At 34.8% G+C, this 24,904-nt stretch overlaps 1 protein-coding gene across 7 annotated transcripts in view; it reads right to left on the bottom strand.

Moving 5' to 3' along the window:
- The window catches only part of LOC115450613 (polypyrimidine tract-binding protein 1), a 431,449-nt gene extending 406,773 nt beyond the window's left edge, over positions 1–24,676 (bottom strand). For all 7 annotated transcript variants that reach the window (XM_037443023.1, XM_037443026.1, XM_037443021.1 and 4 more), the window contains exon 1: positions 23,899–24,676. The gene's annotated coding sequence lies outside the window, so the exon portion shown is untranslated. The remainder of the gene's footprint in view (positions 1–23,898) is intronic.
- Positions 24,677–24,904: the final 228 nt, after the last annotated feature.

Genomic DNA, 24,904 nt, shown 5'->3' with positions numbered 1-24,904 from the left:
ATTTCAATTTTATGGTTTCTGCTTTCCTGAATCCAATCATTGTTATCGCTTTTGTATGCTGTTAAAATATAATGAGTGTGTACGCAATTTAGAATGTGACCTAAATATCTCTTCTACTTAGTGATTGAAAAACGCTCCTTCGCTCGCAAACTTCAAATTAGTAGAAGTATACTGTAGATATTTGTACAGATATTTATACTTTATAGGCTACTCTACCGACTCGGCCAGGGTAACACAGTAAATGAAAGAGAAGTGTAGGCTTTCTGGGACATTTCGTATGGTGAGTGAGATTTGCATTGACTCAAACACCTTCTTTCTTTTCCTAAACCCCGTTTTTTCTTTAAAGGTAGCAACACAACATGACAATACATGGTTGGGGTGGGATGACCACTTAACATGTGGTAACCTACTTACTCTTATCGGCCTGTGTTAAAAACAATCATGATTCCGTTTTAACAAAATATTATCGTAACTTACGTTTTCGGTCTTTTTATCAAAGTAATAAAATTGGCCTACAGCTATATGTACTCTAGATAAAAAGAGGTCCGACATAATAGAGTTTAAAATATTTTATAGCCTTTTTTATTGACCTTGATGGCAGACTTTATGCTAAATAAAATGAAAGATTCAAGTATTCGAGGGACAATATTATTCCAGAGGCATATGGTAAAAAACCCGCTGTTGTCATTTTTAAATAAATCAGCAAATGTATTCAACAAATTATCAGAAGCTATTTTGTTTGAATTGAAACTCGTAACTTTAACTTAGTGAACAATTAATATGTAATGCAATCCTGCAGAAATGGTGATGTTTAAATATAAAGTAGGCTTAATTGTCAAGGAAAACTATTTCTCTTTGGCCATTATACTTACTAAATTCACCGCACTTATTTGCTGTGCCGTGTTAAAATAATAACTTATAAACAAATTAAATGAACCTGAATGCTAAATTACCGTTATACCACCGATTGACAAACCCGAATTGTTAGTATAAATGTTTCTTCAAGTCGAAACTGGTGCAGTATACATTATCGTATAATAAATACAGCTAATCCAAAACAAGACAATGCATATGTAACGTAACACATGTAATATCAATCTTAGTGTAACATGTTCACACAGGCTGACGCTGAGCTGGCGCGCGCCAGCTATCTACTCGTGGAATCATGCCAGACGGCCGATACAAATCTCTTACAACCTAACCACATTAGATAGCCTTTGATCAGAAAAACGGTGATTCTGATCTATATACGGTATACTGTATACGCCTAAAGACTATAAATAACGTGGAAACATCACGACTTCTTTCCTTTTTTGATAAACAGAGATGTATTACGCCCACTGTACGAGTATTCTATACTTATATTACTTAAAACAAACATTATCCTTAACATATTTGATCGTTAACATCGACTTAAGCTGATAATAATAATTGCGAAATAGAAAAAAACATTTGATATAACAGCCTTGATTACTTTGCGTCCTACTTCAGTAAAATACCTGAAAATATTTTTGCTACACGAATATAAAACGCGATATTTTCACTACAATGTGTTAGTACTGCATTAACCTATTTAAAATCTCTTTTAGCGTGCAGTAAGTTAAACAGAAAACCTATAATGAACCGCTGTAAAGAACTTTTTACCAATAAAGTCATGTTACATTACAGGCAATATAGGATAATCATTATAAAAGTGAGTTATTATTTGACTAGATACCTGTTCCGCATTTTCAAACAACTCAGCTATAAATTACTAAAGATTGTTAAGGAAATAACTAAATCAATTTCTATTCACCATATTATATCAAATCAAACTACAGTGGCCAATAACTGGCACTGGCTTCGCATAATGCAGTCTTCATATACAATAACAATAAAAGCCTACTTCACCGACAATAACATATGCGCTAGAACTATTGAATATGCGACAATATCGATTCATCATAAGAGCCGTGCAGTTGCATCCGACCCACTCCTGCCTATCCACGTTCCGTATCATTCAGACAACGCAATATAGACGAGGATACCTTGTACATTCTGTTAATAAACAATACTGGTGCATTGAATGCTGATCAAACTTTTTTTATTACGGAGAGATAAGTTTTTCTGCGTAGTTCATGTAGACGCTGTATGGTCGACGGTTTATTGCTATAATTGCATATTAAAAAACCTTTATTTGTTTGAAATAACACACACACACACTCACGGCGCTTATCTTTGAAGGGATAGGCAGAGACGCAACGGGTGCACCTACTTTCCGCCGTGTGTAAATCGCATCAATTATCAATGTACATCGCATAATGTGATGGGGACAAGCTTATCGCTATATCGGGCACAAATTCAAGACTCCGGGCTGACACTGAGTAGTAAACCCCAATATCACTTTGCCCGACCGTAGATCGAACCCGAGGCCTCAGCACTGCAGTCTTACCGTAATAAAACTACGCCACAAAGGCAGTCAAATATTGTTTGAAATAAATTACGAGATATTTTTAAATTTAGAATTGATTCACTCAAGTACTCGATAATAACAAATCATATGTGTTACATATTATAAAATTATGGAGTTTTTTTTTAGCTTAGAGTTTATTCACTCTCATCGGCGAAAGGTATTTGCAATAGTTGGCGACTCAAAAGGCATTCTTCGATGAACATTCTTGAGATTGTTGTACCAGGTTCATTAATATTAATGATTCTAGTTGACACTGACCAGCAAATAATTATTTTGTGCGAGCGTCAATAATTCCAAAGGTTAATGTCATGTTTGCGACAGAAGGTACGCCTAAAGGGTATCTAGTATACATTATTGGACCAGAAACGCATAATAAAGGTAAACATAGATTATGGTAAAGCAATGCACCATTGATTATTAAAGAAAATTGTTCGCTAAAATTNCTTCCACAAACGTGCCACCCAAAATAGACCTGTATATACTTACCTCTCCATCTCGGCATAAGGAACCGTTCATACAAAAATATATTTTATCATTCGAGGTCGCACTTAAAACACATTCATGGCGCTTGAAAATTCTCAAGACAAAACATGATTCATTCGACGTATAGGTATTTCACAAGTGATGACGCACAAAATGTATTTAGGTATTTATATAACCGTCATTGTTTAAATAAATGAGAGGAAAAGTGAGCTTTTAAATATACTAAATGTTAAGTGCGCGTGCGCAGCGTATTGAACATTCAGAAAGTGTTTGAGGTTAATAACTTAATTTTTATCTGCATTAAGTGTTTTGTGATTGATCACCCTCAGAACATAGAGCAGAAATGTTGTGAATTAATGTTGTAAGTGTCTACTCTTGTAACTACTTATGGGCGATCTCGAACGATACTATCAGTAATTTACCCGATACTCTGAAATTTTTACTCCGGCCAAACATGACCCAAAAGCATCGAGTATCGGGCAAAGTACTTAGTGTCATGTTGGTTTATTTATTGGAAAACAGCGCACCCACAGCCGAAATTGTGACCAACACGTCAATTAAAAACGTTGTTTCGTCTGATTTAAAAAGGTCATTCCATTTTTCTCCCGAGAATCAATATTTCCGCTCTAGATGGAGTACTTTGACACCAAATCTTCAATAATGGTATTACTATCGGCCCAAAATTATACACTGACACTCTGCTCAGCATAGACCTTGTCTACTTCTATGGTCTATGTTTAGTCCAACATGGTTGCCTAATGCGGGTTGTCAAATTTTATATGCCTTCAAAATAATACAACGTAGTTTTAGCTCAGCAAAATCTAATGCGATGTCATTCACGTTCTATGAAAGCCCTTAGTACAACATGTTTCGAAACTCCATATTATTTAATCACTTTTCACTTACCCCTTTGTGTGAAACAAACACGGCCGTAGTGAACATAGTGAATGCACCAGAGCGGGTTAGTGGATGGCTCAATGTAACATTGAAATACATAAAAGGTGTCCCGGGGGTGTCGCCTACTGCACCGACACGACTGTCTGCTACAATGAGGTTTTGTACCTGCTTATATGTTTTACACTAATGTTAGTGCGGAGTGCCGGTTTCATTTATTGTACTTATTTATGCATTATGCAATAATAATTGTCCAATATGATGTTGAGATTATAATTAATATAAAATATATTCGATTGCCTCATTACGCTAATGGTAGAATAATAGGGGGTTGAAAAATCGAGGGTAAGATACCCCGAGCAGTCAAGCTCTATGTGAGTTCTTCTGAGGACTAACTCGAGACTGAATTCGGAATAAAGGACAGGTAGAAGCTGACATAAGAGAATAATCAAAACATGTTATGTGAAATTGGTATATTATATACATAACATCTCAAGTAAGCATAACGGCATGAAGTGCCGCAGTTCATATTGTAATGAAACGCGATCTGAGATAAATGGTACGCCCAGGTTCCCACAATTTGAAACTTGACGAATGAATATTATACAAATCATCTTACTTTATATAACAAACTATTATATTACATATAATTATATCCCCAAGGCGTGAATATATAAAGGAATCACAAATTTATTAATACAAACGTTATTCCTTTTTAATTATCTCTACGTAACACGCGTAAAATTATGGAGAAGCAGCCTGAGCGCTAATTAGATGAATATGTTCTTAAAGCCAATTATCCAAACTTATAAGTATTCTCTTTTGCTAGTCAAGTTTCCCTGTATATTTTTCTGGGTCAGGCTTGGACGGGGATAGGCCGCGTAAGGTTTTGTACGATGTTTACTTGTTGTCACAGTTTATTCCACAATTTGTATCCATTAACAGTGATCGAACGCTCAATAGGTGCTTGCCAGGATTTAATGTCCTAGATCCTACTGACAACAGGAGACCTATCTTAAATTTCTATAGCACGTTTATGGAAACAAATTCCCAAAAATTGGAATATAAACGGGAACATATCACAAGTGCCACTCAGAATCCGATTGTTTAATCAAATGTCATGTAAACGGATATCCCATTACCGGCATAAATTATATTCAGGTACTTATTATCTGACAATTGGACGCCGAGAAACAGTTTATATAATGATAATTATTACAATTGTATTGACAGGACTTATTATACCTCCATAAACTCATCTATACTAATAAATATTACATGTTCATTCATACGTATTCGCTTTCGGTCTTCCTCTCCAATCTATCTTTAAATCCATTTCCAATCACGTACATTGTGCATCGTTTTGGTATTGTTACGTAACCGACTTCCACCTGGTCGAACCACAGCGAATGCGAGTAAATTACTCGTATGAACCCCGAAGCAAATGTAAATGGTTGCTCTGTCTGAACTGTGCTTTGCAGCGTAAATAAACAGTTAATTACTATAAATGATGCGTTGTAAGTGATTTCGTATATATTTGTTGCATTTTCACGGTTGTACTACGCACCCGGTGGAGATAACTTAAATCCAATTAACAGACCTGTCTATAAATAAAATATCACGAGTTACGATCAAAATAACTTTATAAAACAAATAACAGTTTCGTTAAGATAGTTACTGATGTAGTTCTATTTTAGCTAAATGATCTGCCATAAGTCTTACGTATTCATATATAGCTACGTGCATTGGGTGTTCAGAAATGCGGGGAAGCGCACGCAAAACTGTTACTTCTTGTTAATCTTGAATTCTTTTACACAGACTCAAGGACGAAGCTATAAGAATTCTTAGCTAATATAGTATTAATAGACGCTTAAACATATTAAATCACATGCCAGCGATAATTGCAAACGTTTTTTGCCGAGACTTGTTTGCCTTTGCTTAACCCACTAACCGTGGCATGATGTTGTCGTGAGAGAACGCGGAATGATATCATCGCAGCAACTCCACGGCTAACCATCACATCATCATCTATTATTTACACACTATTCCGCAATACTTACGTTATTTAGTGAAGACTAGTTCATTCGGCATCGTATAACTACATCTATGAAGCCAGAAAAGATCTACTTCGATCAACAGTGGTCTCGTATTTTTAATAATAATTTTGAAATGAACCCCCGATAAAATGAAACATTCATGATAATAAATTATTCATTCATATCGGTTTAGAATAAGCAGAAATAGAAGTACAAATTGAATTCATGTATATACTCGTAGTTAGATTGTGCGGCATGGTAACGTAACAAATCGTGCCGGTCCCACGACCGCTGACTCGCCCGCATTCAGTTTCATTAACAAGGCTAACCATTGTTTATGATTCACAATCCATACACTCGACTCTCTTTGTGCGTTCATACTTAACGTTTTAAACCTTTTTGGGATGTGGCCACCGATAAACAATCAAATGTGGGCCAGCTACGAAATAAATTCTTTTATTTTTCAACAAACATTTTTATTGATCCAACCAGTTTGACCAAGTTTGACTCCGTCGTGCCCGGACGCCATCAAAGAAGATATTTCGATCCCTGAGGCGTTCCTCTCATTTCCCGACATTATTACAAGAAAAAACAGATACTTTAAAGCCGCGATATCCTACGAGATTCCGACGTTTTACTTTTAACTGGAAGTTAAAATTTGTTTTGGCATATTACAACTATGATGTATGATCTGACACGGCCATCGATAAAACGATAAATTTGTCAACAGATATCATTGACACACTGACAGCTGCCACACTGACGATAAATAATTCAGAACACCTTTTGCTATCAATGATAAGGTGAGACCAGAATAGATAAGAGATGAAGATTACAGATAAATACATCTTTATTTGTAGTCGTATGCCCGTGTGAACTTTGAATTTTATGTTTGCCTGGACCACTTACCTGCTAGATTTTTCTATAGAACAGATAAGCCAGCTCAACTAGTATAGCAATTTCCACGGTCGAAAATAAGCGCTTCGTAAAGTAACATTTTGATAAAATTACCGGAATTCTAAAAATCCCTCCGCCCCATTCTTACACTATTCTAAGTAAAAAATCATTTGTGAGTAAAATATTTTTTTTCGAATAGACCTTCAATAGAATTATTGGAGGAAGAACAGAGCCCCGCACTTAACGGTAGTATAAACTGTCATAATACCAATGCAATATCACTGAACATAGCTATGTGGTGAATGCACAGATATATGATCATTTTCTTTTAACGATGGAGTAAATGTAATCGATTGCTGGAATGTATCCAATTTTTTTCTCGCTACACGCCCGCGGCTGGCACAAGTTATCACTGAATGATATTTGATTCCCGTAGAAATTAACTCTAATTTTAGGATATAACATTCCCTGTTTCCGGAACATAATATAACGTTGTCATGATTGAAAATAACAATTTTATTAATAACCATCTTACAAACGACGAATGTAATAGTGTGAGCGTGTTTTGATATTTCATAAGAAATACTCGTTTATTAGCAACATAAAATTATTTATTTTACTTTTATTTCCGATTTCTTATAAAGACCGGTTTTAAATTATCTAATGAATATGGAGACGATAATCTAGTTTTTGACACATAATATAAACCGGTTAAAGTAATTTCGCTCTTAAATAATCATAAAGAATATGTAGCTGGGAAAGCTTTACACATTTTATATTCTTAAAGTTATAAAAACAAAAAAATTTAAAATAAATGTCAGTTTAGATATTCTACGTTACGAGATTTTTCAATCCGAAGTTGCAATACTTTGATAAAATAGGATTTAATATTAATTTTGTGAAATTAAAAATCTTCTAGTTTTATAAAGTTATTTTGTTATTATCTTCCAGTAATACATTCATACAGCAAACTGATGTACATCTTACATGTATAAAAATGTATTTTCTTAATTCATAAATCATTCGCTCGAGACTATAAATCAGTCATATAAATTTTGGTGGTATTGTGTCTATTGTAAGACAGAATACAAGTAGTAGCAGTTACCTACTGACCGTTCACACTAATCTGTAGACGGTAAGTGAAGGTCAGAGTCGCGGAGCGTCACGTGGAGCCAATTTTAGGACGTTAACCGACACGCTTCACGATTCATAAACGCACTCATAGATAACTTCATATTTGTATGATCGTTTGAGTTAAATATAGAAATTCTTAGATTTGCAATTCATTTATTATTTGACTCGCTGTTTAGCATTCGGTTTGTAACATTAATTACAAAATAAACTATGTCCCTTCTTCGGGTATGGTATGCCAATATAGTGGCTTCACTGGGAATGTGTAACCAGTGGCGTTACTACACCGCGCTGTAAATTCCCGAGGCAAATTAATTTAATGGGTCTCTCCTAATATGAAATATCTGTATATGTATAGATTTTATCGGCACTTTTTTTAGGCCCCTATACAAAAAACTAAGAAAATGTTTAAAAAAAATTGCCTTCCTTACGGCCGAGGGCCCGTGGCATTATGTCTATTATTACGTCACTGAGTGTAATAGACAATTTTATTATCGTATCCATGATATCAATACGGACAACATGGATTCTTTCATAATGTATTAGACATAATTTTACATCTAGGTAGATATATCCGACGCCTGCTCGTACGAACGATTCATATATACGCAAAACTGCGTCCCAAGACGAAATTTTTAAGCGTACTGTTTATACCAGAGCGGTTAATAAAAATACAACTACTAAGTACGTCATATTATATCTACTAGAAAGTTCTACGCAATTACGTTTCATGCACCATCGAATTGAAAATAAACTGTTGATGTTGTACAATATTTCTCTTTGCTTCAATATCTGACTGCTCCTTCATCCTGGTAAGTCCAAAAGTGTACATCGATTTGGCTTAATTGAAATTACATAAAAAAAATCTAAATATAATTTTATCGCAAACGCTAAGCTTTGTTAATGTAAAAGAATCATTGTCAGAATTGAGATAAGGTACACAATTAATATCAATAGAACAAAATAGCATAGTAATCTTAGCAACTATTTTAGAGAATAATTTAGAACTACTAAATTGATTGTATGATAGATGAAATTAGGTAACTTTCATATTTCGCAAACAGTTAAAAGAAAGTTACATCGTCAGTGAATTTCTAGCAATGCGTATGGTTTTTTTTTAACTAGTTTGATATTTGATTGCTATATTTCGAATACTCTCGTCCATCTTCACTTTCTTATTTTCTGTAAATATCTAGAATTGCAAACACATAATATTCCGTTAGTATAATATAGATTTTCAAATTTCAAACCCATATCATTATATTACATATTTAAATTATTTAATTAATGGGTACCTAATACTTAATAGTGTTCTTCACGACTATTCGGTGTCGCGAGCAGCCGCCAGCGCACACTCATGTCGAAGGTTACAAGGTCACGAGGTCAAAGCTCCGAACGGCCTTCATAGTTTCAGGTGCGAACAAACGAGTTTTTAACAAACTTTTGTGGCAATAAATGAGTCAATATGTATATTCCCAGTTTTATTAGTCTTCTAAATAATATTTTATAATATATTGATATGCACCTAGCAACATACTAATATTTTCTAGAATTTATTAATATTATTTACTATTAAATTACCAAATGGCATCTCAAATCTATTACTGGAAAATATTGGGTACATGTTAAAGATTTGTCTTTGCACTTTTTGTTCATAGTTTGAACAAAAAAATTTTTACGTACTATTTTCAACTGTAAAGAAACTTTCTTTTAAAGTTGTAAAACTGAATTAATACTATTTTACGGATTTTATCGCGGTTTTTTGTATTATCATTTGCTTCTGACGTTTCGAAAACTGCAGCCTTCGTGGTCATGGGGCGACTAAGGTATGAGTTACCCAAAAAGTCACAGTTACAATATCTACCTACATTTTATAATTATACGATTTTTTTATTTGTAGCTGCGAAATGAAACCGCGATAAAATCCGTAAAATAGTTTTATTTCAACGTCTAACATTTGCGTAAGCATAAGAAATCTATTGTAAATTTATTTAAAATACCTATACCCAATAATTATATTATCACAAATTCAATAAGTGTCCTATGACAAGCACAATTATTGAACAATTTGTACCCATGAAATTAGTTGAATACCAACGTACCTCCGTCTATCTTTCTAAGCATGATTTTTGTCTAAACTGTGATGATACGCATATTACACTTTACAAGCATTATATCTGCTTGCACTTTATAAACATATTAATTATAATATGTAATGTGTGACTTGACGCCAAATTTATACAATATAAAAACAACGACGATGAATAAAATCTAACTGCTTTGAAAAACTACTGCATATGTGTTAATCAACCACCATGCATATAGTAGTATACATTTTCGATACAGTTATTGCTGAGTCACATACGCATAGAAATTGCCCGCCGTCGAACGGGACTTGTAACCACGGCTACATAAAATAGCTATTTGTCACTAGGCTTATTGCCTTCTTATTGGCATGTGGTTCAGGTAGAGGGAAAATATTGCAAAAGTTACAGAGTTTTAAATAAACAGTTGATGGAGTCTTTATACATTATGTTAATTTTTGTGTGATAGTGTTTGTGAATGTTGTAAAATAATGCCAACGTTTTCCTTACACTGCCAACTCAAGTATATAATTAGTGACTTAACATACACTTTACTGAAAGCTCTACAAGTTTTATTAATATACAAGAAGACACAGCTTCTTAAATCTAGATATTTTTAATATGAATGACAAATTATATATTTATTTTACTGTTTTCTACACCCTCTAGAGTGATATTATAAGTGTAGTCAGGACTAATAAGTTTGTGTCCGGGACATGACATAGCACCATATTATATACTTATAATAAATCTGTAGAGAGGTCAATTCTGTACATGAAATATATTTACAAAATAACTATCAGGGGGTAATTAGGGATCGATACTGATGCCAAAAATGCAATTAGTAAAATTTTTGTCTGTCTGTCTGTATAACCGTTATAGAAACAAAAACTACTCGACGGATTTTAACGAAACTTGGTACAATTATTTGTCATACTCCTGTGCTGGTTATAGTATACTTTTCATCACGCTACAATTAATAGGAGCAGAGCAGTGAAGGGAAATGTTGGGAAAACGGGAGAAGTTACTCCATTTTTTAAGCTTCCGTCGCTTGTGCAACCTTAATGGTTAAAGCTACACAGAAATCATGTATGACGGAAATGTTCTCCTTAAAATTATGTAAAAAAATATCCCACGACAGCATATGTCTATGTTTTATGGTTGACTCTCAATAACACGTGTAACTCCCGATAGCTTAGCAGTTCGAAGCTTTCTTATTATATTTGTCTACTCTTACGTTTATAACACTTTCAGTCATCCCTAATTAAAAAAGTTAACATTATTAAATATTCCATAAAAAGAATCATAGAAATCGGTATAGAAACACCAAAGTTATACATGATATGCTAATAATAAGCCATCACGCGTGAATACTGAATCCCATCATCAGACCCTGACCGGACAATCGGACCACCTGCATACCACCATACATTAAAAAAACATCCCGACAAATTGAGCACCTCCTCCATTTTTGAAGTCCGAAATCCACGCGGGCGAAGCTGCGAGCGGAAGCTAGTATATAATATAAGGATAATAAATAGCAGAAGGCTGCATCTACGGATCAATACACCGTGATGACATTGGCGACTGCACTTTAATTAGGTACTAATATCTTAAGTCAGTTTCTGTTATTCCAGCTTCTTTGGCCGGACCCAATAAATTAATATATAGAGTAAAATTGCATAATGAAATGTCTTCGTTGATTTCAAGATATAAAACGACAAATCCAACTAAAAAAATAATTTCGAGCATCTGAACCTCTAACATTTTGATTTAGTGTTTTGACGTTCAATATAATTCACTATACCGTTTTTGTCACCGACCACGTGCAAATGAAATATTCATCTCGTAAACGCAACGTAGCGCTAAGCACCGTCTAACTAGACGTGAACCGTCGAAGTATCAGTTTAGTAGTCGGCAACTAATTTACGCGAGCCTCCGGGACGAGTGGCGCGGCAACTTGTGATCGCTACTTATTCCCCCAATTATAACTTCCACCGCATTACATTTACACCTTCATTATTAATGTAGCGTTTTAATGTCGTTCATTAAACCTCCAGTGTGGAGGGTAATAATTTAATCTTGCGCTGGCAATTTCCTTTTGTTGTTTCATTGGTTTGTGTTTAATTGAATCCTTTATCTTCTTTGAAAATTAATAAGGTTGAGTAGTTACAATAAAAGGGAAATATTCTTACTAAAACAGTAGATGATACTTAATAAAATTGTATTTCTATGCATTTATAAGGGTAGTTAACCGCTCCTACGCGTTTTTACGAAATGGAAGTTACCCCACAATTTTCTTCCGACAAGACCTTTCCAACCAAAAATAAATGATACATTACATTTAAACATTATTTATAGATGCTACATAATACATATCTAATATTATATGTATTGAAATATTTTGGAATCGTATATTCGACGCGGTAAAAGTATCGCACTTAAGTAAATTTTCATGCATTTATAAATCGTAGCTGGATGAGCTCTGAAGAGATTTAACCTGAATATACCTGCCAATAAAATCAACTAGTTAATTTGCCCCAACCAATAACTGGAACTAGTGAATCTCGTAATTAAAATGCACTACGCATAGTCAAAACAAAAGTCTGACCGCAAATCACATTAAATAATGCCGAAACACACAAGGTTGTAACACAACTACTAAATCCTATTAGGGACATAGAGAAAGCAAATATTGATCTTATTACAGTATAGGATTATGTTTAAGAGCTCGCTATGATATTAGTACAGAGATAACCTTCTTAACAATCCGCCGATCCTATGTACATAAAACCGAGACTTGATACACAATCAAATTTCCAGCAACCCTTAGGTAAATTCCTTTATTGACTTGGTTAAAAAGATGGTGAAAGATGTGGAACAATAATTACTGCCTGATTGGTTTCTATTTATTCATACCGTTGGAGTCTGACGTATCAATAGTTTGACCATTTTCTCCCAAACAATTATAAGTCCTTGAAGAGCATCGAATATAAAAAATATGAATAAAAAGTTTTGTCCTCTATGACACTTTATATCAAAAAGATAAATTATAAAGTTAATGATATTCTTTAAAATAAAATCTAAACAGTATTATAGCATGGATATTCCCCAAATAACATAAAAACTTATTATAAACCATGCATAAAAACCGTAAAAGCAAAAAAATATTCAGAATATATGAATGCTAAGTAGCTTTTATGTCTACAAGAAGTTGGTTAGTAAATAGAAAAAGTTTAAAAGCTCACTGAGCTTGCATTTCAACCTCCTTGGTCGACATATTGAAGCGGGCAGTTCTTTCAGCTCGGCGCTCCGACGTCGCGTCGGTCCGACCAAATTCTAATGTGTACAGGGATTTATGGCTGACTCGCACTGTATACTAGAATACCGACTTAAGAGGGCCGGATAGCATTCAGGCATTGTACCGAGAATAGGCTAGAAGCATCATACTATACTCCACAATATACAACCTATAAACTATTTCCATTCTGTTAACGTTATATAAAGGATGTCATGACCTACATTTGCCACCATCTACCATTCACTGTGTACACCCAGCTTAACGAATCTAAAAACTTTTGGAACTGTGAAAATACTGGTAAGTACTCTCAAACAAAACGTACTAAGTACAATTTAGTATTTCAAATTCTATCATTCAGGAATTCGATGGGTTACATGTCAGGTGAGGGTTTGATAAATTTTGAAGTGCAGTTTCTTATCATATCTAAGGCGCTGTGCGCAAAGATTTGTCGTATTCTAAACTCACCTACAAAGGCGTTTCAAAATGTCTAGCCCAGGGGGATTGTCTCTCGCTCGTGCTAACAAAACCTTATTTCAGTGCCTATGCTCCGCGAATAAATGCGATCTGAATATATTATCGAGCGCATTACGTACGATTCGCTTGAGGCGCGTATCTACTCGAGGCTGCAGAATTCAGTTGCACACTTTTCCAACTTCATCCACGCCTGGTACAAAGACAGCTCTTTTATAGCGTCTTCACTATTATCAGAATACGACTTGTCTGAAGTATGAAATGTACTTATCTCGCAAACGGGTGGTTGGACGCGAAATAAACTTATCTGTGGCTGGCTTCAGTCCATGATTCTGTAAGCGTATAAACTCAGTTGCGTGGAAATCTTCAACAAAACCCAATTAAGTTGACTCCCTAGCCTACGATGCAGTGACGTAATAGGACATTAATATGTCGATTACGATAAATCTATATTTAGACCTATCGCAATATTTAATGTTTTCAATGAGATTCTCGTCAAAAGATATACCCAAATATAAAGTATAATGGCAAGTAAAAAAGACCACAATATTTTTTCCAACGTTATTTGTATAAAATTAGTTCTAAAACAACTGCGAGGTAAACACAAAATCTACAAATATTCTTGCGATCGACTTCCGAGAAATGAAACGCAGTCTAGCTAGCGGGTAGGTGTGGACTGTCGTCGAATGTCAAAACACCAAGAGCTAAGAGAACTACGCTTAGTTAAGTTCAATCGGGTACCGCCAACAAGGCGGGGTGGGTCGAGCGGTAATTAATTACCGCTGTCGTTGACAAGCGAAGGTTATGAAGTACCTATCGTTTCGTAAATAAACTATACTTACAAACTATAGCTTTGATCTTTCTAACGATAATATTGTTTTGCTTGTACAAGATCTTTTGATGAATATCGTGGTCGTGCCGTGTGTTGGATTGTGAATAAAATGTTATATTAGCCAGTTTTGTCTACCATATCGGCTTTAAACACGAATTGTAAGGCGTACATCTTTATAATAATGCGTTTCATTCCACGTAATTGACGAGTAATTGTTACGCTATTTTGCATTTCCTTTTGCTTCAAATTCATTAATTTAGATAAACCGATTATTGTAAATATTAAATACATAATAACGTTCATAGTCACGGTAGGATTGTTCATAATAGTACATTATGTATAAAATTACATATTACGTATAAATGTAATGAGAAGAAATCGTCCGTGCAGAACTAACTCATCCGCAATTTAACTGTATAGGTATTGCAATACACAACTCATAGAGTACCATAGGCGATGGAATATTGGCGATAGTGAACATTCAATAAATATATTCTGGGTCAAAGCTTTTAATGTGCCGTCCATTAACAATGAAACAAGTGGGTATCGATGAAAGCTCCAAAATGTATCAAAATTATCCCTCGCGCATTAAGTCTAATTAATCTCATTTGCATACACTTCCTACAGTATAGAGATAGTAGATGCGTTGCCAAACTTTAAGGAAAGAAATCGGGCCTGGTACTGATGGAAGACTTTTTGAACTTATTATTCCTACCGTTTTCATCGGATTGTCGTGAAAAATTTGTAATCATCACAAAAGTACGAGGAAAAGTACAAAATTATTCATCAATTAGACCGAGTGTTACATATTACGAATCCATCAGCGGCAAACCACCATGCGTTTCTGGTATGCGCTAGCGCATCTCGTACAAATAAAAACGTGCGCCATGACGCTACACACACATCAGTAAGATGTAACATTAACAATCATCTGGGTAATATAATTTAATTACAGTTTACTCTCGTCCACTAATTAAATAATAACAAGGGAATGTGCAAATCCACAGAATCCATTCGATCGTTTTAAGATATCTTCGCACACCCAACTAAATAAACATCGGCAGTAATATTTTAACACTACCCCGATGACTTTAACAAAGTCTTTGTTATAACTCGCGAAACGCGTAATATAAAACGGAATCCATTTATTTAGTAACCTTTATATTGAGACCACACACATAATATTTCGTACCTGTAGCTGTGGAAACAAAACCGAACCCAGTTTGTGTAAACAAAACCTTAAACCATCTAAAAAGATAAACAAAATATTTATTAACATCATGAGATGGTATTGTACAGGTTTGTAATAGTTCTATAGTGCATGGTTCTATAATCGTGACGATACAAAAGGTCGTAGGAACCCGTTTATCAATAACAAATTAGGAAAATTATCCTACGGACGACATTTGCGACTTAAAGTTGGATCTTTAATAAAGGGGTCAAAGATAGAAGATGAACGGGATGAAATACCAAAATTCTACCGTATTATAACTCAGGCGCAGTTTTTTGTGTCAAACGATGGGTGGCTACCTGCTAAAACACGCGCCAAGCAGACGACTATCCACAAAAAAAAACACATTTTATGTTTAGAACAAGTTTATACGACGACTTTTTCATTTCTTTTTTTATAAGTTCTTTGAAACATCGATATTATGTCTGGCGTGAGACGTCTGCGCAATTAGTTTATTATGGAGTTGTTAATACAAGAATCGTCTGCGGCCGATGACATCACAAATAAATCTGTTCGCATGTTTCTCAGAGGAATCGTATGGCGGGAGTCGGACGGATCCGGTTGTTAAGCTCTATAGAATTTACTATTTTTATTACACTCGATGTTGGCATAAAAACTATTTTTGTTCATTACAAGTATTCGGCTGATCGCGCAGTGTTTTTTTTATGTTGACTTTATATTTATCAATATTCACATTTGAATTGCATTTGGGTGTCTAGTTCAAAACTCAATGTAACCCTGTGATTTAACTCCTGTTCTTTAGTTCTATAAATAATAGGTAGTATCAGTCTTTATTTGACATTTCAACTACTTACATATATTACTTATAATAAATTGATTATACTGGTACAATTATTTTAAAATATATTCTCACTAATTGCTATCTTATACCAAATGTCTTAATAATCTATGTTTCGTCCCTGAAAGTCTAATTTACGAATATTTTATCTTTTTATAGTTGCACTTTACCTCTACCTATTTCTATGCTTCTATCTTTGGGATACATCATTTGACAATCTCGATTACTGGAAAATTATATTATAATCTTACTCCTTAATAAGTAGTAAGTCTTTCTCACTCTTCCTTCCCTCAATCCCTTACACATTCTATTTTACCAAATGAACTTACGTTAAAAATCATGTTAATTAGAATAATTTGAAATGGTTATGCAAATGAACAATAACTTTGATTATGAAGTGCAATAAAATATCACATTTCCTTCGGGTGACTGGGCGCGATTCTAATAAAATCATCCATGGATTTATCTGAAACGGATGATTCCGTTTTATGAATTCGGTCCAGTTTCAACAAGTGTCAGGATTATATTTGGGTTGTGATCCAAAAATGTGAGGAGTAACTGCGGACATCTGGCAAATTGATATCAATTCTATAATTTATGGACTCGTAGAAGGTTATTATGTAGGGATTTTGATAGCTATTGTGACGCGAGTATGAAATCTCGTATATACTGCCATTCCGTTAGGTTAAATGTATTTTAGAGACAAGCAATCGCTTCTTTATAAGGAATAAAAGAATATAACAAACTTTATTTTAACCTGTTTATTATTCTAGTATTTCCTCAAACTTCTGGTTTCACTTTAAACTTAATTAAAAAAAATTCTGTCTGCACCAACGCGTACGTTTCACTTAAAACTTTGATACTTGTAAGAAAGACATATGCAAACTTCTACATATCATCACAATGCATAATGGCGTGACGTTTCATTTGGAAAGAAACTCTAAGATGTTACCACAAGTTGTTGTTAACGTCAGCAACTTGTCCGCAATTTGACGTTAAACTTTACACGCAAGCTGCACAACACTTAGCAAGTTGTGTCTTTAATAACAACATTCCTAAACATTAATTAGAAATGTTGAAACAAATTTGCACGTAGGTAGAGGTGTTCTGGAATATGTTTTATGAATGGCAGAATATGCGCATAGGCATATTAAAACATATATGGCTGGTTCTGCTCAAACATTACGTTTCAGCTTCTGAAGCATTAATAATGACTTTAAGAATCTCGGGGCTAACAGCCTTCACCAACTTTTTCACGTCTTTGACCTATCATCTTCTTCTCTGACATATCGTCTTCTTTGACATTCTTCATGTATTTCTATAATCTTCTACCACTATGGATTCTCAAAATGACAAACTCATATTTTAAAAATAAACACAACATGTTTAAAACCTTTTTAAATTTACTTTGTAAATATAAATCGCGCTAATTTCCACCACAATATACAGTATAAATTTATTTAATTTAGGGATTAATGGGTCTATTAATTCCCATTATAAGTGGAAAAACGCCTCGGCCGAGTGCCTGAGAGAGTCTGACGCAATGAAATTACCATAACTACGGTATTACCACCTCGAGAAGACACGTTTATTACAACCGGTGTATATTAAAGCTCGGACCGCGAATCTTCCACAGAAATGTTATTTAAATCTTAAAAGTATTTGTAGTGGTTTATTTTTTCTTAACTTAAAAGAATATAAAGAAAGATCTATCGTGTTTATAATACAATAAATTACATGAAATCATGCAAAATGCATATATTAAAGTAAATGACACGTTTATGAAATCATAAGACGCATTAAATAATGACAATGATGTATTTATAGCAAATAAACTAAAGCTCTCGTCGAAGAGTGAAGAAGGCGGGACAGCAACGCCACGTTAACGCCCGACTCTACGTAAAGTCCAACGTCACGTCCCAATCCCGGCAGGCCCGCTTGACCAATTCTTGAAATGCAGTTTAGTTATATTGATTATCATTGAAGACATGACGACAGCAGACATGATGTGAGATAGTCATCAGCTTAATCATTATTCAGTTGTATGATATCTCGCACCGTTGGTGCAAAGTGATGATGTATGGTAGTTTTTCTCTGTGTACGTCAATAGCTTCAACGATCTGAGTTTATGATTATTTAAAAACTCCCACACATTAATAACATAAGTGCGACGAGAAAGAAAATTACACACGCAGTAGCATGACTAGGAATTTTACACCAATATATCTAGAGCTGTGCTGTAAACTTTGGCGGTGAATATATTTTTCTGCTGCAGGAATGAGCCGGCAAAACCGGGGTAGTACCACAGTCGCACAGAAAACCAACGTCAAGTTTCCTGCATTGCTCTGTATAGTATTTAATAGGGCTATAAAAATATACGAATGTAGAGCTTAACATGGGCAATATAAATGTCATTAACGCTCAACAACTATCAATTAACTTTATAGCAAACCCAAGGCAGAACTTATAAGTAATAAGGCACAAATAAATTGTGAGGTATGCGTATGCCTGCCTTCCATGGAAGATTCTCTGACAAACCGGTCGCGAGTAACGTTTTTCATTTGACAAAGGTCGCATTCGGTTGTGCAATAAATTAGACAAAGTAGGTAAACGATTGTTCAATGTTCACGGTATTCATGTTAACTCTCGAATGAAAAATGGATGGAAACAGTAGGTGACATTTCTTTGAACAGTATTGATTAGGGAAAATATTTTAAAATCGAATGAAACGGATTTTGTTTATAAAAAATTATCAGTAAAACTGATTATGGCTATTATTCTTTAGGTGATTGTTATGTTTTTTTCCAATATTTTTGGTTTATAATTCTTTATTCAAAGTACTTACTCAATACACAACAATAACATCTTAACAATAACATTCGTTAAATATAAACATACCAATTACTACGTCATAATATGTCAAACATTGTATAAAAAACTTCGCAATCACAGTAAAACATGTTATAATAGAAGACATTGCACCATGACTCGACATAGAGAAACGGAAAACCAACAAAAACTATTTGAGTATATTTGGCAAGCAGACTTTATGCAAATATAGGAAGATTGTGTAAGTAAATATTTGCATTGATTACGTACACGAAGTTCGTTTAACTCATCAAGGATATCTAGGTCCTCGCACGCGCATGCTAATCAATAAATATCTACCATTAGATGTGAAAATCAACGAATATTTTCCATATTGAGACTCGGAGGCATATTATTATGAAATATAGAGCTCTTACGATGGCCCACTTCGAATCAATAACAAGAACACTGGACACGTCCGGTGTTTTCAGATTCCTTTCCCTAGTTCAGCGACATTATTATTGGAAAATACATAACTGAATTATAGATGTCATAATACAAAATTCTATGATCTCCGATAAGTCATCAAACGATGAAAGTGTTAGTACAGTCAGCAGTCTGATTTTTAGTATTATAAAGCGTGCTTTGTGTTACTTATTTAACGCAAATATAAATAAGCTTATCTAATCAACTAGGCAGATATTTTTGGCGGGAAAATCATACAAGTTTTGTTTATGTATTCGAATTATAATTAAAGGATCATTTCGACTGCAAAAATACCTAGTATTAGTTCTTAAAATGGCGTCATACGTTCATTAAGATCATAAACTAAGACACAAGTAGGTAGAGAGGTTAATTAATTAAGTCTGGCGTTGTCCAACATAGAGCCAAGAGTTAATGCATCTACGAACTTTGTATGACATTTTGATGACACGCTTGAACTGATTATATTCACGATCAAGTTGGCCCCTTTAACTTAACCACGTGGTTGTTGTCGAACTTATAACCGGTTTGATAATGATGCTTGAAAATAAAGGATTAGATTTTGAATCTTTCCATTATGAATTTTCTAGTTAGAAAATACATAAAATTTAGAAATAGGAAAATATTGAGTTTCTTTATGCCGTCACGGTGATTGTGACTGATGATTTATCTTCTCTCATCAATAATCCTCTCCAGATTAGATTGTACTTATCAAGTTAGCAAGAGTTTGTTGGACTATAAAAAGAGCAGATATCTCGTTGCAGAGTAAACCAAACGTAACCATACTTTTTTTTTGTTTTTCATGGGGACAATCCTCTGGGATTCCCGCCTACTACTGGTAAGCAGGATAAGCCAGATTTTTACTAGCTAAAAACTCATGTTGGTTTCCAACTACACATTGGAGCTCCGGGACCTTAAAATGAACTCGCCAGAACTCCACAAACGTAGCTATACCTAAAAAAACCATGACAATATAATAAAACATTATTAATTTTATTTCCATTCCACGAATCTTTATTTTCTACCAACGGTGGGTGTCAGTTTCAGATAGATTTTAGTTCCCTGTCAAGACGGGCGCTCGGGGCGGTTAACTTAGAATAAAAGCGGAAGCAACTAGCTTAAGGACGCTTCAAAGCCGTACGTTTTGGATAATTGTTCGGTTACGTAAGTTCGCTTATTGTCTAAGTGTTGCAACTTTTTCATCAATATTTGTGCCTGAATGAATATATTCACGAACTCCGTGCAACTTTTGCGAGTTCTTAGTTCCAAGACTCTACCTCTCGGAATTCATCGACATGAATACCTCAGTGTTTAAATAAATAAAAAAATGTGCTTAGAAACAATGCATAGACGGATTCATCTAATTCATTTATGTTTAAATATGGAAAGTTTTTTATTTAATTTAAATGCGAATAGTTGCATAAACGTATTGACCTATTTATGTAGATAGGTAGTCATTGAGGTATGTAGATAAGTTCATTATACTCTACCAGATACAATAATAATATGACAATGAACAGCGAGTCAATTTACTTTTCTGAATGTATTTTAAACAATATAGTCCAAAGTTTAATAGTACGCTTTAATTCCGGTAGAGTCTGTAGCCAGTTTGTGAACAGTTTGAATGAGCCGACTGGGGCGGGTGGCACCACTGTCTCAAGTGGCTGTGTTGTACCGTTCCGTATGGTCAGTGAGATTGCCGCGACGCACCAACAATTCCTCTATGTGGGTGTTTATGTATTGTGTTCATAGAACACAATACATAAACACCCACATGTTTATGTATTGTGTTCTATGAATGTTATGTTACTGGCCGTTTATTCCTATTAATAGTAGCTTATTTTTATTTAACATATTGATTGTATTATTAAGCTAAAGATTACAGTTTGACTTGAGAATTAATGTGGTTTTAGTGTGGACCACAATCCTAAAAAAAATACTTATGTATTTATTTAACCTTGCGTAAAACTTTTTTAAATAAAGTAACCTATATTAATTCTATGATTTATTATTATAAATTAAGACCACGTATAAGCATTTAGGTATTCCGACCTTCAATAACAAAATAACTTAAAGATTGCACAAATGAAGCATTTTACCTCAAGACTTGGGATTTTAAACCTACGCATCTTCGACCTGTGGATGAAATACCTATCGTTATCTATTTTAATTACATTCATAGGATGACGTATTAAAACTGATAATTATAAAACGTATTTAAAAGGAACATTACGAATTATTTTAATTATAGCTTTTTTTTGTAATGGCAAAAGTATATATAATTGAATATTAGGTGATTTATGACCCAAACATTCACACTTCTAGAAGAATCAGGATACACTGCCAGACCTAAAAGAAAAGAATACCGATTAGGAATGCAAGGGGTAAGGCACCAACTTGTCGACACAGGTCGGTCTTCTAAGACTGGTAATACCGCAATCGAGCTATCCAACGTTCGTTAATAAATAATGTCTACTAGTAGCGAAGAGTGAAATATTTCAAAAGATAGCCCGAGGCAAAAAAATGCCTTATTTAACATATCGCGGCCAATTTAAACAAAAGCCAAAACTAAGACAAACGTAAATAAATCTAAAAGGGAAGCCGGTAGGAATCGGATTACATGGACACTTCGCCACCAATGTCTACACAAAGAGTTGTAGGATTATATAGAGCGGACGGTGGGAAAACTGTCATACAAAAGTTTTGCGCCTATATGATGATCACTCAATCCATGGAATAGCAAAACATCAATGTAAAATACTTCACATTTTTTCCATATCGTGATTTGCACGTTTTTAATGCAATAATTTGCATATTTTCTGTAAATAATTTAATATTGGAGGATGCTGCGACATCTTGTTTAACGGACATTTCTAATAAGACAACGACTTATTACCAATTAGTAATAACTTTTGGAGTAAACATTTGGCCCTGATGTCCGGTTTATAACTAACTATATAGTTTAATATCTTTGCGTCTACAGTATGACTCTACCACCTATAAAAATTATTTACTTTTCTCGTTGTGATATCCCTTATATATTGTAGTTTGTATTATATATTGTTGTAGTATTGTAGTTAAGATGTGCTTTAGAATTCACGACTGCTTTACAATTTATTTCTTAAATCAATAAAATTGATACCAAACCGTGATAAAGTCAACGAATAAAAGGAGAGTTTTCTCGGGTTCAATACCAAGCGAAAAAGCGCATTTTGATGTTTCAAAGTTACCTGGACTCATTGTTGTTTATTACTCGCTTCATATAAAAAGACGTTGTAGTAAAGAATAGCTGTAGGGATTAAACAGCATCTAACCTGAAAGCTCTCCATAAAGTCGAAAGCATAAAAAAATCCGTTTAAGTTCAATGAAAAAAAAAAACAAACGATCTAATTTCTTTTAATCGCATAGTGGACCTACCTTAACAAGGAAATAATTTATTATAGCACTAAAATAATAGTAATGTTTATAATAATTGTTGTTATTAATATAGATACCAATATCTGAAGATCGCAAGGCACTACTAGAACATAAAGTGACTCTATGTAAATATAATTTAAACTTTTTGAACAGCCGAATATCATAAACACAACATAAATGCGGTAAAATCTTGGTTATTAGTAAAGCTGTCTCAACTTAAGAGCGAGTGAGACGCAAAGTCGCGGGATGCTCCTGTGATGACGTCATACACCAATAGACCGGTCTGCCATACCGACTGTAATTTTTTTAAGTTATAAAAAACTGTTAACCCCCACACACGAAACGTACAAAAAACAACAATGCATTTTATGAGCCGGAGTTTTTTCACGCACCATGCACCTGCAGACCTGCATCGCTGTATTTAAATGAAGTAAAAAAAGTAACAACGCCGTGATAACAAAGTTTTATCGCTGCATCTTGGCAATTTATTCGTAAGCTATTGAAGTATGCGAGCATAACAGAAGAGCCCATTAGCTGCGACACCTCATTAACGGTAGATACCTAAATATGTAGACTCACCTTCGTATAAAGTCCTGTGCGCGCGCAGGTAAAACACCGAAATCCCACAGGTGAACGTTATCCTCAATTTGAAATTTAAAAAGTGTCCGGTAGCCGTCGCCGCAGACCCTTCGTGAACGCTCGTGCACTTCTTTTTAGCGATGCACTAGCACCTTAGTAAAATCACTGTCACAGTTTGTTTATAAAATTATGAGCCACTTATTAATAATTGTGATGACCGAACTGCGCATGCCCGTGCAACACGCGCCCCTTTTGAAAGAAGGTTATGTTTTAAGTTGTAAACACTTCCTGCCGACTTCACTTTACCGGCACTCGCACCGCGCACTTGTTTCCGAGAAGAATTTTATAGGAAATATTTGTGCGAACTTTTTCCGAGCGCGCGAAACGTCGCACCACCGATATGCACTAGGTGAAGAAGTTCCCACGATATTTTTTTGATTATCACTCACTGCACGGACACTGCAGAAACTATTTGCCGGCTCTACTTGTAGCAAATGAAGGCCGTATGCGTATAATAAATACTTTAAAACTCCGGAACCGGTAATAATTCGATTCCACACGTGAACGTGACACTGTCTAAACAAAATTTCAGCGAACACAAGACTCGGTACTCACTCACAAACGACGACACATTTCATGTTTATTGCGCCGTGAAGTTCGACAGACAAATTAAATGAATAGAAAAGAAAATAAACGAAGAATACTAAAGTTGCCGACTGCAAAGTCGAGCGTCCGACACTCCTGCTGAGCGCTGTACTAAACGCGAGAGGCCGCGCGACCCGCCCCGCCCCGCGGCCCGCGCGCACCGCTCCCGCGCCCTGCGACCCGCGCTTATACTCACTATGAAAATAAAGTAACGTTGAAAAAATCTCAAGTACACAGAAAGCGAAATACAGACAGTTGATCCCTCGATTAATGTGCAAGTTGCAAGTTATGGGGTTTGTTATACATTTTACGATAAAGTCAAAAGAGTATGGAGTGGAGCGACGCGACGGCGCGGCAGGCG

The sequence above is a fragment of the Manduca sexta genome, chromosome 26, assembly GCF_014839805.1.
Source record: "Manduca sexta isolate Smith_Timp_Sample1 chromosome 26, JHU_Msex_v1.0, whole genome shotgun sequence".
NCBI lineage: Eukaryota > Metazoa > Arthropoda > Insecta > Lepidoptera > Sphingidae > Manduca > Manduca sexta.
This window is presented reverse-complemented; position numbering and strand designations above follow the sequence as displayed.